The sequence below is a fragment of the Moschus berezovskii genome, chromosome 26 (assembly GCF_049115385.1).
Source record: "Moschus berezovskii isolate FMDL1 chromosome 26, NW_MosBer_1.0, whole genome shotgun sequence".
In the NCBI taxonomy this organism is placed as follows: domain Eukaryota; kingdom Metazoa; phylum Chordata; class Mammalia; order Artiodactyla; family Moschidae; genus Moschus; species Moschus berezovskii.
In genome coordinates this window covers 44,674,853-44,691,632 of record NC_142485.1, presented here as the reverse complement: position 1 = coordinate 44,691,632, position 16,780 = coordinate 44,674,853, and the positions used below count along the sequence as shown (strand labels likewise).

At 41.7% G+C, this 16,780-nt stretch overlaps 1 pseudogene; it reads left to right on the top strand.

Moving 5' to 3' along the window:
* LOC129537496 (ankyrin repeat domain-containing protein 26-like) overlaps positions 1-16,780 on the top strand; it is a 34,443-nt pseudogene that overhangs the window by 16,095 nt on the left and 1,568 nt on the right.

Sequence of the window (16,780 nt, the reverse complement as noted above, 5' to 3'; positions counted from 1 at the left end):
TCATGCTTTGGAGAAGGAAATGGCAACCCACTCCAGTGTTCTTGCCTGGAGAATTCCAGGATTGGGGGAGCCTGGTGGTTGCTGTCTATGGGGTCGCACAGAGTTGGACACGACTGAAGCGGCTTAGTAGCAGCAGCAGAGTCATCACAGCAGCTTTGTAAAGTAGCTGTGTCCTACTTTTACTTAATTAGGTAACTGTGGTTTCAGGAGGTTAATGAAATGACCCTGGTTAAAATGAGTTGACCTGTGATTTGACAGTTGGCCTTCTTGGCTCCCACATCCACTCCCGTGGCCCTCAGCAGAGACTGAGAAGTACCCATGTAGCATATAAGTTAAAGATATAAATTACTTCTTTGACTGGTATACATTTTAAGTTTCGACATTGTGAGGAAACTACCTGTACTCCCTCTTAGAGTAAAGGAGAGAAGTAGTGCCATCTCAATAAGTGGTATCCCTGCTGACGGACCAAGACTCCCATTTTGGACGGATTCACATTCGTCTCTGAACCTTGAACAGACACTAGAGAAGGAAAAGCCTATTCTTCCGCTTTGTTTTAAGTCATCAGGTTTATTCAAGTCTAGGCAAACAAGAATCATTTCAATCCATCAATTGGATTTTCAGTTCAGCGATTAGAACTTTTGGTGAAAACAAATGGGTTTTAGGCTCTGCTGATAAGTTGGCTGTCACTCTGTTATGGAAACTAAGAATGAGTGTTAACTAGATATTTCATAGGTTGGGAAAGATGGAAGCAGAAATAGGTAACGACAAACTTTTTTGGAGACGTCCCTGGGGGCACAGTGTTTAAGATGGTTAGTAAGACATCTTCCAATGTAGGCACTGTGGATTCAATACTCGGTCGGGGAAGCTAAGATCTCACATGCCTCGGGGTCAGACAGCCAAAATATAAACTAGAAGCACCATTGGAACTCATTCAGTAAAGACTTTCAAAGAGGTCCACATCAGAAAATTTTTTTAAAAAAAAATTTTTTTAAGCTGTATAAAACAGGCCAAATTTTATTCAAGTCAAGAAAGTTCATTTAATAAACAGACAAACTTTCACTTTTTTTTCCTTTTGTTCAAAGAAATGAACTCATTCGTTTTTATTGTATGTTTTTGCTTTAAATGTTTCCCAGCAAACTTGGCGTCGATTTAGGGCCTACATCAGATGATGAAGTCGTAGATTTTAAAACCAAGGTAAAGTGTTCTGTTGTGAAATTAGTTTTCCTGCTCTGAATTTAGTTTCGTGTAGTATTTACTCTTCTGATTAGACAGTGGAAGTGACAGATTCAAGGGATTAGATTTGATAAACAGAGTGCGTGAAGAACTATGGATGGAGATTTGTGACATTGTACAGGAGGCAGTGATCAAGAACATCCCAGAGAAAAAGAAATGCAAAAAGGCAAAAATGGTTGTCTGATGAGGCCTTCCAAATAGCTGAGAAAAGAAGAGAAGCCAAAATCAACGGAGAGAAGGAAAGATAGCATTTGAATGCAGAGTTCCAAAGAAGAGCAAGGAGAGGTAAGAAAGCCTTTCTCAGTGATGAAAGGCTAGAGATCTCTTCAAGAAAATGAGAAATACCCTGGGAACCTTTCATGCAAAGATGGGCACCACAAAGGACGAAATGGTGGGAACCTAACCGAAGCAGACTACATTAAGATGAGGTGGCAAGAATACACAGAACTCTACAAAACAGATCTTCATGACGCAGATAAACAGGATGGTGTGATCCCTCACTTAGAGCCAAACATCCTGGAATGCGAAGTCAAGTGGGCCTTAGGAAGCAACACTACGAACAAAGCTAGTGGAGGTGATGGAATGGCAGCTGAGCTATTCCAAATCCTAAAAGATGATGCTGTGAAAGGCTGCACTCAGTATGCCAGTAAATCTGGATAACTCAGCAGTGGCCCCAGGACTGAAAAAGTCAGTTTTCATTCCAATCCCAACAAAAGGCAATGCCAAAGAATGTTCAAACTACCGCATAATTGCACTCATCTCAAATGCTAGCAAAGTAATGCTCAAAATTCCCTGAGCCAGGTTTCAAGGGTACGTGAACCATGAAATTCCAGATGTTCAAGCTGGATTTAGAAAAGGCAGAGGAACCAGAAATCAAATTGCCAGCATCCTCTGGATGGTAGAAAAAGCAAGCGAGTTCCAGAAAAGTATGTACTTATGCTTTATTGACTGTGCCAAATGATTTGACTCTGTGGATCACAACAAACTGTAGGAAGTTCTTCAAGAGATGGGAATACCAGACCACCTGACCCGCCTCCCGAGAAATCTGTATACAGGACAAGAAGCAACAGTTAGTACTGGACACAGATCAACAGCCTGGCTCCCAATCAGGAAAGGAGTACAGCAAGGATGGAAATTGTCCCCCTGTTTATTTAACTTATATGCAGAGTACATCATGCGAAATGCCGGGCTGGATGAAGCAACAAGCTGAAATCAAGATAGCGAGAAGAAATATCAATAAACTCAGATACGCAGTTGACACCACCGTGATGGCAGAAATTGATGAGGAACTAAAAAGCCTCTTGATGAAAGTGAAAGAGGAGAGTGAAAAAGTTGACTTATAACTCAGCATTCAGAAAACTAAGATCATGGCATCTGGTCCCATCACTTCGTGGCAAAGAGACGGGGAAAGAATGGAAGCAGTGACCCAGACTATTTTGGGGGGCTTCAAAATCACTGCAGATGGTGACTGCACCCATGAAATTAAAAGACACTTGCTCCTTGGATGAGAAGCTATGACCAACCTAGACAGCATATTGAGAAGCAGGGACATTACGTTGCCAGCAAAGTTCTGTCTCATCTAAGCTATCACTGTCCAGTAGCCATGTTCGGATGTGAGAGTTGGACTGTAAAGAAGGCTGAGTGCCGAAGAATTGATGCTTTTGAACTGTGGTGTTGGAGAAGACTCTCGAGAGTCCCTTGGACTACAAGGAGATCGAACCAATCCATCTGAAAGGAAATCAGCCCTGAATATTCATTGCAAGGACTGATGCTGAAGCTGAAGCTCCAATATTTTGGCCATCTGATGCGAAGAACCGACTCATTGGAAAATACCGATTCTGGGAAAGTTTGAAGGCGGGAGGAGAAGGGGACAACAGAGGATGAAATGGTTGGATGGCATCACCGACTCAATGGACATGAGTTTGTAAAACCTCCAGGAGTTGGTGATGGACAGGGAAGCCTGGCGTGTTGCAGTCCATGGGGTCGCAAAGAGTCACATACAGCTGAGCAACTGAACTGAGCTGATGTTGATATTTTCATAAAATTTGAAGAACATGCAGATGCATGAAAATATATTAATAAAATCGTATGAAAGAGAGGCTTTGCTCATCGTATATCCTTAAGAATACTGATCTCTTATATATAAATTCTAAATATATGTTTTTCCACATACCTTATGATAATACTTATGTTTTCTTTCTGTAAAGTTTGTTCTTGACTAGGAATATCTCACTTTTTACTTTCTTCTTCCTCCTCTACCTTTTCTTAATTTTGTTTTTTAAATATTTACTGTTAACCTAATTTTTCCTTGCAGAACACAATTTCTTCGGGGTCTGTTCTTTCAGTCTCTCTCTCTGCCTCTCTTGTGAACAATCTGCTTATGGCTTTCTGTTTAGAGTGTTTGTGGCTTTCATTCATGATCCTTGCCCTGCTGCTTCAACCTTGATTTTTTTTCCCTGTTTCTTAGAAGCAGCTGAATATTTTTCCCTATTTCATTTGTCCCTAGCTGTTTGACAAACAGAATAGAAGTAGCTTATCCTGTTTTCAGTTCTAGCCCATCTAAGTAAGGTTCTGCTAAAACCTAAACTTTCATATTTTCCCTTCCCAAGTGATAATTCATATACATATTAATCGTGGAAGCAAATTTCAAAATGTAGCAATTCAAATGTCTTAGTTTTTCAGTAGTGCTCAAACTACCGTGGATAAATTATTACTCTAGAACATTTTGGTAGAGAAAGTAATCTAGCGGGTGTCATAGTATTTGCATAGCAGTCAATTAGGGGTAAGGAGAGGAACATCAGGGGCTTCTGATGTCATCTGTCATAATCCTTTCCCCGTGAGAAGGTCAGTCAGTGGCAGAACTGGGATTTGAATCCATATCTGAATGACTCCAGAGCCTGTGCTCTTTGTGTTAGATCCTAGAAGAATGGGGGATGTTATAATTCTTTTATTCAGGTTGATACTTGTTATAGTCTTCAAGCTCTTACTTTCTTCTCCAGCATGTCATGAAATCAAAGTTAACAAAGCCAGTGACGCCTTCTCAGCAGTCGAAGAGAAACAGTAAGTCATTTGAAGACTGTCCTCCTGGTGTTCTTCCCTGATTTGAAATGACACATGTTCTCATGTACTCTCTCCTGTTTTCACTGTAGTAGAAGCAAAATGTGGCATTTTTGAGACCGGAGAGTACAACTTTCTCTGGGGACAGTAATTCCGATAGTAACACTGAAGATGTGGTTGAAACATTTCTCAAACCATCACCCTGGTTTGAGGGCATCTGTCATCCTGCCTTCCCATCGCCTGAGCCTGTTCCAAAAATTCTCAAGTCTGTAGCAGGCCTCGGTCGTACAAAGGTATGTTGTTCTGTTTGTAACTCTTCTTTCCCTGTACTTTTTCACATACCATTCCCCTGATCCTTATGATGACAAAAAGGATCCCACCACAGAAACAGAAGCTCTCAAAGTCACGATACGAAGTGGTGTGATAATATGAGCCACACATGTGCATGATTCAGGTTTATAAATATTGGCGTACTAAGTATGCCGTTCTGAAAGAAAAGAATTACAGAGCACTGAGGAAAAACAACTAGATGAATATGAAGATGGGGAGGAGGATGAAGGGGAAGAATTCCTTTAAGAAGGACAAGATGAATATAAGATGGAATGAGGGTGACAATGAGGCAGATTATTATACAAACACAATGGAAATAGTGGAGGTAAGTCAGACCAGGAACTCTATATTATAAATATGCGAGACATTATTTCAGTTCAACTTAAGAGAAAGTGAGGTCATGACAAAACAATGTTCATACTCTTTTGAATGACATATAGCTGATTTTTATGACGAACTGAAAGGAAGTGTTCCTTTTTTTTTTTTTTTTTTTTTTGGTGGCTGTTTTCGACGTTGGTGGTGGTTCTTGATCTTTCCTTCAGTTGACGTGTAGTCAGTTTGAAATACTGTGTAAGTTTCAGGTGTACAGCAACGTGATTTGTTTATACTTGTGTTTGTATATATGTTTTTTGAATATAGTTCCCTCTGGATGTTCATTTAAATTTGAAGTGATTTCTCGTTTTAGAGAAATTCTCACTTTGAAATTAATGAAGTGATGTCTTCTATTTAATCTAGCCAAACTTTCGTTTAGAGGCAATTCAAGATGAGCCCTGTTTTAGGCCTTAGGAGATGTATTGTGAATTAAGAATTTTTGGCCCTTCTGTTTCTTGTGGTTTCTAACTTTGGCTCAGTTCAGTTGCTCAGTCATGTCTGACGCTGAATACTTAATGTAGTTCTCTAGTTTATCTGACTGTTTGCTATAATCTTGGTGGGTGTTTTAGATCTTTCTGAAAATAAGGAGGGAATAAATAAGCATTTTATCTGTTCTTTTTACTAAAATTATAATTTATCGTTTCATAAATGACATTCTTAATCTCTCTTCATTAAATGAGAAAATTTTCGGCTGCAACAATCTGAAAGAAAAAATGTAGAACTATATTCTTTCCTCTGAAGAGATTCTGATTTCTTTTTTCTGAATGTCAGCAAATAATGGGTAATTACATACATTAAATGAATGAAATCACGATTTACGCTTTTTTTCTTTTATAGACTACTTGCTATTATAAAAGCATAAGGAAAGAAAAAATACCACCATAGTTTATAAAATTATCTGTGGAAGAGATTTTTTCTTTTAAAAATATCTCTAGCAGCATGTACATTCCATGTTATTTTAAAGAAACTTTATTAATTGCAGTGTTTACAGGTGTTAACTTTACCATGTCAATTCTTTGTTATGCATGTGAAACTAACATGTAAGTTCTTCCATATCGAAAAGTTAGTCATTGTGGTTACTTGATTTTTTTAGTTTGTTTTTTCTTTCCTGATGTGAATACTGAGTCCTGCTTGATCATCATAAATGTATTTGAAAACTTTTAAATCTTCACCTTGGATAATCATAGTTTTACTCCTTTGTTTATATCTAGATCATTGTTTTAATCTTTACCTGCCATTCCAGAAGACATAGATAAGAAATTAGAGTCGTTAGTGTGCTGTTTACAGGAAAAGAAGCAGTAAACCATGTGCATGTTCAAATAGGGCTGTAGAAAATGTATTCTTCATTGAAGGATAATTGCTTTCCAGAATTTTGTTGTTTTCTGTCAGACATCAACAAGAATCAGTCATAGGTTCACCCATGTGCCCTCCCTCCCAACCCCCCTCCAATCTCCCTCTCCATCCCAGCCTTCTAGATTGTTGCAGAGCCCCTCTTTGAGTTCCCTGAGTGATTGAGCAAATTCCCCTTGGCTATCTGTTTTACATATAGAATTGTAAGTTTCCATGTTACTCTTTCCATCCATCTCACCCTCTCCCCTCTCCCCCTTCCCCCATGTCTCTAAGTCTGTTCTCTGTCTGTGTCTCCACTGCTGCCCTGCAAATAAATTCGTCAGTACCATCTTTCTAGATTCCATACATATCCGTTAGTATGTGATATTTATATTTCTCTTTCTGACTGACTTCAGTATGTATGATAGGCTCTAGGTTCATCCACCACATTAGAACGGACTCAGATGCGTCCCTTTTTACAGCTGAGTCATGTTCCTTTGTATATATGTACCACCACATCTTCATCCGTTCATCAGTTCGATGGCCATCTAGGGTGCTTCCATGTCCTAGCTATCATAAATAGCCCTGCAGTGAGCATCGGGGTGCATGTGTCTTTTTCCATTTTGGTTTCCTCAGAGTATACTCCTAGGAGTGGGATTGCTGGGTCATATGGCGGTTTTATTCCTAGTTTCTTAAGGAATCTGCATACCGTCTTCCATAGTGGTTATATCAATTTACCTTCCCACCAGCCGTGCAAGAGGGTTCCCTTTCCCCCACACCCTCTCCAGCATTCATTGGTTGTAGATTTTTGATGATGGCCATTATGACTGGGGTGAGGTGGTACCTTGTTGTGGCTGAGAAGTAAAGAATCTGCCTTCAGTGGGAGGCCTGGGTTTGATCCCTGAGTCGGGAAGGAGGGCATGGCAACACACTCCAGTATTCTTGCCTGGAGACTCCAATGGACAGGGGAGCCTGGCAGGCTTCAGTACATAGGGTCACACAGAGTCGGACACGACTGAAGCGACTTAGCAGCAGCAGCAGTAGCAGACTTTTGGATGATGGCCATTCTGACTGGTGTGAGGTGGTACCTCGTTGTAGTTTTGGTTTTCATTTCGATTGTGGTTTTTTACATCGACGTTGACCAGCTAGTGCTTGGAGCTTGAACGTATGACCACATTTGGATTGTCTGGTTGATCTGCAAGGAACATTTCAAGAGAACCAAAAGCATGGGAAATAGTAATGAATATGTGGGGCTGTAGTAACAGCAGTTAGCTTTAGTGATGTTTTAGTAAGTGCAAACCATTTTAGATAGCTTAAGTAGCAGGTGCAGAGTACCTTAATGGCAGCCGTACTTGAAGTAACATAAAATAACGGTGCCCTATTTGAAGGAGGCAGCTATGGAAGGAGATAAGAAGGGCCTGATCTCTTAGATGCGGCAGCCACTGCTTGGTGATGCAGCACCGTGTTTGAATTCAGCATCCCGGTTCTGTCACACAGCAACTCTGGGATCTTGGCAAAACCTGTCTTAACCGGGTTAAAAGTAGGGTACTCTCTTCAAAAGGGATTAGGAACTCTTCATGCAACTCATGGTTATCATTCATTCTAGCAGAGTTTCTCTGAGGCCCTTCCACAGAAGTATGTGGATCATTTACCTGGAACTGCTGGTCAAAGAGGACAAAAGACATTAAATGGACAAGTAGAAGGTAAGAACTGTGTTTTACAGAAAAATCATTTGAGAGAACGTTGATTGAAAATGGGAATGCTGATATATTCTAATAGGCAAAGAAAATCACCTGTCGAATGGGTAGTGAGAAAAAAAACGAGAAAAAGAGGGCAAGTATGCATCTTATCAGGTGTCTACCACAGATTACATTGAGAATCCAGTTTAAGGAGCTAAATTATTAGTTCTTAGACTTACTTTGCAGTCCAATGCTTAAGACTTTGTCCGGTTAAGACTCTCCAATGCAGGTGGTGCAGTTTTAATCCCTGCTCAGGGAATTAAGATTCCACGTGACACATGACCGAAAACAAATTATTAGTTCTGTTTCAAGATACTCTGCAACCGAAGGGAGGTCAAGAAATAAGAGGCAAGAGGGAACGAAGGATGAGAGAGGCAGAGGGTACAGGGAGGGAATGAAGAAAAGGAAGCACAAGTCTGCAGGGGAAGGGGGCAATAAGTAATGAAGGTCTTTAGATAAAGGGAGAGTATTTGACATGGACGATGAATTTGAAGTGAGCTTCCGGCACCAAAATTTGTCAGAGAAGAACAGCAAAGTTCTCCCCTCTTCCTGTTTTGCTCGTTATTAGGAAGACATTCAGAACTGCGGTCCCTGGGCGTGCAGAATGGTGTGTCATCCTCTGGGGGAGCGTGGGCATAGGTGCTCACCTGTAAATGTGTGCAAGTTAGTGTCATATGAAGTGTTGCCGCTTTCCAGGATGGTGTCACATGGGACAAAACGAGAACTGGAAAGAAGGAGAGAGCAGGGAGCGTGATGGGGAGACCAAGGCACCCACAGCCTCATAGAGAGTCCACTGGAAGGTTCCCAACTTCTAATGCCATTTCAGTTTGGGGGAGATGTGTTCTTGTGAGGAAACGGAGGCTGATATCTCAGGAGAATGAATTAAGTGGAAGTCATGCAGAAGCAGACTCCCTGTAGACCAGCGTTTCTCAAATTTTAATTAGTCGCTTGGGGACCATGTGTGAAGCACATGCTGAGAAGGAGGTCTGAGATTCTGTGTTTCTAACAAGCTCTCCGGGTAGCAAGGGTATAGCCTTGCATACAGAGAAATCTGGAAGAAGAGCATTGGATAGTTCAGGACCTAACAGGATCAAGGCAAAGCATTATTTTCTGTTTCTTTCTGAGCGCGTTTATAGCCAGAGGGAAGAAAAGAGTTGAAGTAGCAGTTATAGGTGTAAGAGGGAGAAAGAAATGGCAGGGATGGTCCATGGAAAGGATGTCAAGGGGGAAGATTTAAGTCCACGGATCCAGAGATGACCATTCAGAGAGGAGCAAATCTAGTGGAAGGACATAGGGAGGAGAGGAAGGCCTCAGGGAGGTGAGTGTGGAGTTGATGAGGACACTTGAGAAAACTCTTTCTAGATGACTTCAGTGTGCTTACCCTGAAAAGAGATAAGACCATTATTGCCCCCAGAGAATCCTGGAGGTAAGAGGGGGTGCCAGAAGTGGGGGAAAACGCAGCCCTTCCGAGTAACTCTTAGGCATCAAAGATATATGTTGTACCGGTATTTGTTGTTCAAATTAGATTAATTTGAAAAAGGAGGCATTGACTTTTTTTTTTTTAAGATAGCTGATTTTTTGAAAGCTGTTTCATAGAAATCCTTTGACGCATTCGCGTGATGTACCAAAGCAAAGTAAAATTTGAAGCCAAACAGATCAATAGGGTTCATTCCCTAAATGCTAGAAATACTTTTAATAAATACTACACTGATTCTGAAACATGCAAGCTTTTTAATTTCTAATAATTGTGTAGCAATTAAATGTACTATTTCCTTTTTGATCGTTGTATTTCAATATTGAGAATTTATTTTACATTATTTCCTAGATGTGTCTTATATACCTTCTTGCATGAGTGGATTGAGAAACTGTGAGATGGCTAGACTAGAGGAGCCAAGACATGTAGGCATACCAGTAGCCCACATGGATATGCGGAAAAAAATGAATATTTTTGTGAGCCAGTTTTCTACAAGTGCATATCCAGGCTAATCAGTTCATTAGTCTGTCTTTGATGAGAAATGAATTATACATGCTGGTGAACTGTCATCCCCACTGTGCACTTCTTAAATGACTGGACAGATTGAAGAACATGATAAATACTTATCGTATAATGGTGGAAATGATAACCTGCTGTGTTGCATTCAAGATGTGCTGTTGCATTTTACCATCAGCTTTCTTGTTTATCTTCTTGGGTTCATGATTTGCTCCTCGGATTAAGATCCATTTTCTCCTCATCAGTCAGCATGTTCACATTGGTCTATGTGCACTTTAGTGTTTTATAAAGCCGTTGAAAACGTAATGTTACTTTTGAAATCTTAACAGCATGTTTTGGTGAACCTGTATTCCAATTTTTTCTTCACTGTCTTTAGTGGATTCCTGTGTCTGTCTTACCAGTGTCCTAAGATCCCCCTAAAAACAAGACACTAAAACTGAATGTATTCAGTGCCAAGGCTGGGTGCGAGGATTCTGTTCGGTACTAACTCTGCACGAATGTACAGCTGGCTTTCACATTTACATGTAATTAAATCTATGTCCCTTTTGCCTTTTAGATTCTCCTGGGAAATATCCTAACGTGAAGGTAAAAACGTTTATGATTGTATCTTGAATTCTGAACTATGGATTGTCTCATATGCCCATCATTTAGTAATCAACTTGTTTACAAACCCCATTCAGCCAGCAGTCAGAATGAAAGATTCTGATCCTAATAGAACAATCAGAATGAAGGATTTACAAGCATCCAGTTCAGGTAAATTTTGCAGGACACAGTTAACTCTGGAAAGAGGGACACTGAAATATTTGAAATGCTCGGTCTTCATGCTTCTAACGTTTTATTTGCAAATTTAATTGAAGAACTGGACATACATAAGGCAAATGTTACTGCTGATACCTGTGTTTTGAAACAAAAGATGTTTACAAGCATAAGAGCAAGAAAGTTTTAAATTGTAAGCTTCAACGCAAGATGTTTCTGTATATGTTTCGACACTCTGAAGTTCTGAGTTTGGAATCTGTGTAATTCTCAGGAAATCTCAGAGATTAAATTTTAGACTCAAAGTTTTTTCCAAGCCCAAAATGCTTGTTTGAACCCTCACCTTTCCCTAAGTAAAACTTCACTTGCTAATATGTCAGTTGTATTTCAGCTTGTAATTATTTCGTTATAATGTTGTCAAACAGATGACTGTAAGTCAATCAGATGTTTTCATTAGCAGACTGTGTGTGTTTGTGTGTGTGTGAGTTTGTGGTGTCTTTGATTATTAGAAGTAGGGGAAGTAATCATACTTTAATGACTATTTGATAGGCATAATCTTTGGAAACAGTGATTCTGAAAGTTGTTGGCTTTAGGATCATATTCTACTTCGGAAAATTATTGAGAATTTCAAGGAATTTTGTTTACGTCTGTTGATGTTTACTCTATGGGAGGTCAGTTGAGTTCAGTCGCTCAGTCGTGTCCGACTCTGCGACTCCATGGCCTGCAGCAAACCAGGCCTCGCTGTTCCTCAGAACTCCCAGACTTTACTCAGACTCAAGTCCATTGAGTAGGTGATGCCATCCAACCATCTCATCCTCTGTCTTCCCCTTCTCCTCCCGCCTTCAGTCTTTGCCAGCATCAGGGTCTTTTCCAATGAGTCAGTTCTTCACATCAGGTGCCCAAAGTATTGGAGTTTCAGCTTCAGCATCAGTCTTTTCAAAGACTATTCAGGACTGAATTCCCTTAGGATGGACTGGTTGGATCTCCTTGCAGTCCAAGGGACTCTCAAGAGTCTTCTCCCAACACTACAGTTCAGTAGCATCAATTCTTCGGTGTGCAGCTTTCTGTACAGTCCAACTCTCACAGCCATACATGACCACTGGAAAAACCATAGCTTTGACAAGACAGATCGATGTTGGCAAAGTAATGTCTCTGCTTTTGAATATGCTGTCAAGGTTGGTCATAGCTTTTCGTCTTTTAGTTTCATGGGTACAGTCACCATCTGCAGTGATTTTGGAGCCCCCCAAAATAAAGTCTGTCACTGTTTCCATTCTTTCCCCACCTATTTGCCATGAAGGGATGGGACTGGATGCCATGATCTTAGTTTTTTGAATGTTTAAAGAACATTCAAAACCAACTTTTTTACTCTCCTCTTTCACTTTCACCCAAAGGCTCTTTAGTTCTTCTTCAATTTCTACCATAAGGGTGGTGTCATCAGCATATCTGTGGTTACTGATGTTTCTCCCAGCTATCTTGATTTGAGCTTGTGCTTCATCCAGCCCAGCATTTTGCATGATGTACTGTGCGTGTCAGTTAAATAAGCAGGGTGACAATATACAGCCTTGATGTACTCCTTCCCCTATTTGGAATCAGTCTGTTGTTCCATGTCCAGTTCTAACTGTTGCTTCTTGACCTGCATACAGATTTCTCAGGAGGCAGGTCAGGTGGTCTGGTATTCCCATCTCTTTCAGAATTTCCCAGCTTGTTGTGATTCACACAATTAAAAACTATGGGGTGATCAATAAAGCAGAAGTAGATGTTTTTCTGGAACTCTCTTGGTTTTTCGATGATCCAGTGGATGTTGGCAATTTGATCTCTGGTTCCTCTGCCTTTTCTAAATCCAGCTGGAATATCTGGAAGTTCACATTTCATGTACTGTTGAGGCCTCGCCTGGAGAATTTTTAGTATTACTTTGCTAGCCTGTGAAATGAGTGCAATTGTGCGGTAGTTTGAACATTCTTTGGCATTGCCTTTCATTGGGATTGGAATGAAAACTGACTGTTTCCAGTCCTGTGGCCACTGGTGAGTTTTCCAGGTTTGTTGGCATGTTGAGTGCAGCACTTTCACAGCATCATCTTTCAGGATTTGAAATAGCTCAGCTGCAATTCCATCACCTCCACTAGCTTTGTTCATCGTGATGCTTCCTAAGGCCTACTTGACTTCACATTCCGGGATGACTGGCTCTAAGTGAGGGATCACATCATCGTGCTTATCTGGATCATGAAGATCTTTTCTGTAGAGTTTTTCTGTGTGTGTTCTTACCACCTCTTCTTAATATCTTCCTCATCTGTTAGGTCCATACCACTTGTGTCCTTTATTGTGCCCATTTTTGCATGAAATGTTCCCTTAGTATCTCTTACTTTCTTGAGGAGAACTCTAGTCTTTCCCATTCTATTATTTTCCTCTATTGCTTTGCACTGATCACTGAGAAAGGCTTTCTTATCTCTCCTTGCTGTTCTGTGGAACTCTGCATTCAATGAGTGTATCTCCTTTTCTCCCTTGCCTTTAGCCTCTCTCCTTTGCTCAGCTATTGGTAAGGCCTCCTCAGACAACCATTTTGCCTTTTTGCATTTCTTTTTCTCCGGGATGGTCTTGATCAATGCCTCCTGTACAATGTCACGAACCTCCGCCTGTGGTTCTTCAGGCACTCTGTCTATCAAATCTAATCCCTTGAATCTATTTGTCATGTCCACTGTATAATCCTAAGCAATTTGATTTAGGTCATACCTGAATGGTCTAGTGGTTTTCCCTATTTTCTTCGATTTCAGTCTGAATTTGGCAATAAGGAGTTCATGATCTGAGCCACGGTCAGCTCCCGGTCTTGTTTTTGCTGACTGTATAGAGATTCTGCATCTTTGGCTGCAGAGAATAGAATCAGTCTGATTTCGTCATTGAGCATCTGGTGATGTCCGTGAGTAGAGTCTTCTCTTGTGTTTTTAGAAGAGGGTGTTCGCTATGACCAGTGCGTTCTCTTGGCAAAGCTCTGTTCGCCTTTGTCCTGCTTCATTCTGTACTCCAAGGCCAAATTTGCCCGTTACTCCAGGTATCTCCTGACTTCCTCTTTTTGCATTCCAGTCCCCTATAATGAAAAGAACATCTTTTTTGGGTGTTCGTGCTAGAAGGTCTTGTCGGTCATCATAGAATCATTCAACTTTAGCCTCTTCAGTGTAACTGGTCGGGACATAGACTTGAATGACTGTGATAGTGAATGGTTTGCCATGGAAACGAACAGAGATCATTGTGTCATTTCTGAGATTGCATCCAAGTGCTACATTTGGGACTCTTGTTGACTGTGATGGCTACACCATTTCCTCCAAGGGATTCTTGCCCACAGTAGTAGATACAATGGTCATCTGAGTTAAATTCACCACTTCCAGTCCATTTGGGGGCTTCCCTGGTAGCTCAGTCGGTAAAGAAGATACCTGCAGTGCAGGAGACCCGAGTTTGATGCCTGAGTCAGGAAGATCTCCTGGGGAAGGAAATGGCAACCCACTCCAGCATTCTTGCTAGGGAAATCCTATTGCCAGAGGAGTCTGGTAAGCGTCGGACACGACTTAGGGACTAAACCACAAGCCAGTCCATTTTAGTTCACTGAGTCCTAAAATGTCGATGTTTACTCTTGCCATCTCCTGTTTGACCACTTCCAATTTGCCTTGATTCATGGACCTAACATTCCAGGTTCTCATGTAGTATTTCTCTTTACAGCCTTGGACTTGACTCCTATCACCAGTCACATCCACAGCTAGGTGTTGTTTTTGCTTTGGCTCCTTCTCTTCAGTCTTTCTGGAGTTATTTCTCCACAGATCTCTAGTAGCATATTGGACTCCTACTGACCTGGGGAGTTCATCTTTTAGTGAGTGTCCTGTCTTTTTGCCTTCTCATACCGTTCGTGGTGTTCTCAAGGCAAGAATACTGAAGTGGTTTGCCATTTCTTTCTCCAGTGGACCATGTTTTGTCAGAACTTTCCAACATGACCCATCTGTCTTGGGTGGCCCTTCACTACATGGCTCGCTAAGAGTTTCACTGAGTTAGACAAGGCTGGGGTCCATGTGATCAGTTTGGTTAGTTTTCTTTGGTTGTGGTTTTCAGTCTGTCTGCCCTCTGATGAAGGATAAGAGGCTTATGGAAACTGACTGATGGGAGAGACTGACTGAGGGCGATAGGTGAGGCCATGCTCAGTAAATCTTTAATGCAATTTTCTGTGAATGGGTGGGTCTGTGTTCCCTCCCCGTTTGACCTGAAGCCAAACTATGGTGGAGATCATGAAGATAAGGGCACCTCCTTCAACAGGTCCCATGCTTGCACTGCTGCACTCAGTGCCCCTGACCTTGAGGCAGGCCACCTCCAACCCTCGCCTCCGCCAAAGACTCCTGGAAAATAAAGCTGAAAGACATAAAAATACAGTCACACACAATCATAATGGCTAATTCCATTAGTCATTAGAGTTCTGATATTACATATCCTGTCTCTGGAGAAGTCCTGTGTGCACTCAGAACATAATTGAGCATGGAAGTAACGTTTAGAGTTGTTGTGAAAATAGTTTTGACCTCTTGGACCCCCTGTCCCAGTGGGTCTCTGGACTTCAGGAATTCTCAGGGCACACTACAGAACCACCACGTTAAACCATTGGCATGGTTGGATGCGAAATGATAAAGGGGCCCTTGTGTTGACACGGGGCTTAAAGTTTCACTTTTACATTTCTTGCTTGTTTCTTTGGTTTCTCTTAAGAAATTTAGACCTGACAGTTCCTTTTTTTTAAAGCAAATATGTCTGTGTTGCGTTCATTCTTGCCTCATGGTGCTCTGTGCTCTTTGGATTCAGGGTGGTCCTAGACTTATCCTTTTGATACTGTTCATGGGGTTCTCAAGGCAAGTATACTGAAGTGGTTTGCCATTCCCTTCTGCAGGAGACCAATCCTGGGTGTTCATTGGAAGGACTGATGCTAAAGCTGAAACTCCAATACTTTGGCCACCTCATGCGACGAGTTGACTCATTGGAAAAGACTCTGATGCTGGGAGTGATTGGGGGCGGGAGGAGACGGGGACGACAGAGAAAGAGATGGCTGGATGGCATCATCGCCTCGATGGACCTGAGTTTGAGTGAACTCCAGGAGTTGGTGATGGACAGGGAGGCCCGGCGTGCTGTGATTCATGGGGTGGCAGAGAGTCGGACACGACTGAGCGAATGAACGGAACGGAACGGAACAGAACAGAGACCTATCCTATTTTCACGTGGAAACAATTAGTCACCCACAAGACTATCATTTCTTATATAAGTTTATGATGTCTGTCCAGGGCTTAAAAAATCAGTTCTGGAGATAGTGATAATTTGAGGAAAGACCACCTCATTGTACTTGAAGAAGTTGTCGTCGTTGGTGGTGTTCAGTTGCTAAGTCAGGTCTGACTCTTTGTGAGCCCACAGACTGCAGCACGCCCGGCCTCCCTGTGCCTCACCATCTCCCGGAGTTTGCCCGAATTCACATCCATTGCATCAGCGATGCTGTCCCACCATCTCATCCTCTGCTGTCCCCTTCTCCACCTGCCCTCAATCTTTCCCAGCATCAGGGTCTTTTTAGTGAGTCGGCTCTTCACACCAGGTGCCCAAAGTATTGGAGCTTTAGGTTCAGTATCAGTCCTTCCAGTGAACATTCAAAGTTGATTTCCCTTAGGATTGACTGGTTTGATCTCTTTGCTGTCCAAGGGACTCTCAGATGTCTTCTCCAGCATCACTCTTTGAAAGCATCAATTCTTTGGTGCTCAGCCTTCTTTATGGTCCAACTCTCACATCCGTACTTGACTGCTGAAAAAACCATGGCTTGGGCTGTACGGACCTTTGTCAACAACGTGATATCTTTGCTTTTTAATGTTGTCTAGGTTTGCATCACCGACTCTGTGGACATGAGTTTGAGTGTACTCCGGGAGTTGGTGATGGACAGGGAGGCCTGGCGTGCTGTGATTCATGGGGTCGCGGAGAGTCG